A 1,430-nucleotide genomic window follows, 5' to 3' on the forward strand; every position below is an offset into this window, starting at 1 on the left:
GGGAATTAATTTTTTCCAAAAAATTTGTAAAAATTACAGTAGCTTGCCATTGGTCAATATAGCCTGTTCTAGGAATTTGAGATTCAAAATAAAAAGGAAATGCTCTAGACAAAAATAACAAAAGCTGTGTAAATGGGCCACTTTGCATTACAACTCTTAACTAGGAGTGGGTTCTGTGCTAAGGGTTATTTTTGTTGGCATCTAACAGTAATAATAAGCTTCTGTGCCAAAAATCACAGAAAGCTCAGGGATGGTCATTTAGTTGTGATTTTCCAAAGTTTAATGCCAAAAAGGCACTTTCCACTACCTTGCTATTTGAAAAATGTCAAACAGCAGATTTCATATTTTTCCTATGTTCTTTATAACAAAAGATTTACTATCACAAAGGTTGGGGTGTTTTCACCTTGGGGTTATTTTTGTAGGGCTTTTCTAAGTTTTCCTTGTTTTCTTAAAATAAAAGGTATCCTATTTATTTTATACTAAACCAGGGTATAATCAGTTTTTCTAGTAACCTACACTGAATAAGTATACTAACAAAAATATGGGGGCTCCCTGGTTCTTTATTTAAATCACTTTTCCTATTTTCTTTAACCTTAAGCATAATGTAAAATAAATGGCAAACTCTACCATAATGGGGTGTACAGAGAGGTTTAGCATTTTTAAATAGGTTAGTAGGTGGTCATAAACTTCTCCAAATTTTCTTAACTCCAGTTAAATAGTGCAACAATTTTTCTTTCCATTATTTAGCTTTTGGTCAAATTAGTATTTAAAACAGAACCCTAAAGTTTTCTGTAGTACATAGGGGTTTTATATTTTCCTTAAGTAGTTTAGATTATTTAAGATCTGACAAAATTGGTTTGACTAAATTTGGATGAATAAAACAGAAGATATGAATTATTCAAGTTCTGTTCAAATTTTAAATCAGATTTAATAAAAGGTTTCCTGGAAAACTACTTTGCACCGAGGTCCTTGGGTTATTTCTAAACTAACTCTCTCAGTTATACCCCCGCGCTACTATTCATCTGAGTCACTGACATTGCGCAAAACCCCCTAGCTTTTTCTTCTTCTCCCCCGCGGTCCCTCCCTAGGTTTAAACAGTACCCGCGAGAAAGAAAAGGGTGGCGCGGCTTACCGGCGGCGAGAGAGGTCCGGCGAGGGGCGGGGTTGGCTCCGGGAGGTTCTGACGGTCACAACAGTGTACTGCTCGACGACGGGGGTGGCCGGAATCGTCCAGTCCACGTGCGCAGGCGGGGGCTCTCGTCGGCGACGAGTGTTCCGGTCAAACCACGGCGATCTAGTTCAATCCAATGGCACGGTGAGCTTCACGGGGTGATGTAGAGGCTATCTGTGCATTGAATCGAAAAATGGCGCAGTGACTTACCCGGTCCACGTGCGCCGGCGGGGTTTTGAACTCCGGCGAGCACGATTTT

The sequence above is a fragment of the Zea mays genome, chromosome 6 (genome assembly GCF_902167145.1).
Source record: "Zea mays cultivar B73 chromosome 6, Zm-B73-REFERENCE-NAM-5.0, whole genome shotgun sequence".
Taxonomy (NCBI): Eukaryota; Viridiplantae; Streptophyta; class Magnoliopsida; order Poales; family Poaceae; genus Zea; species Zea mays.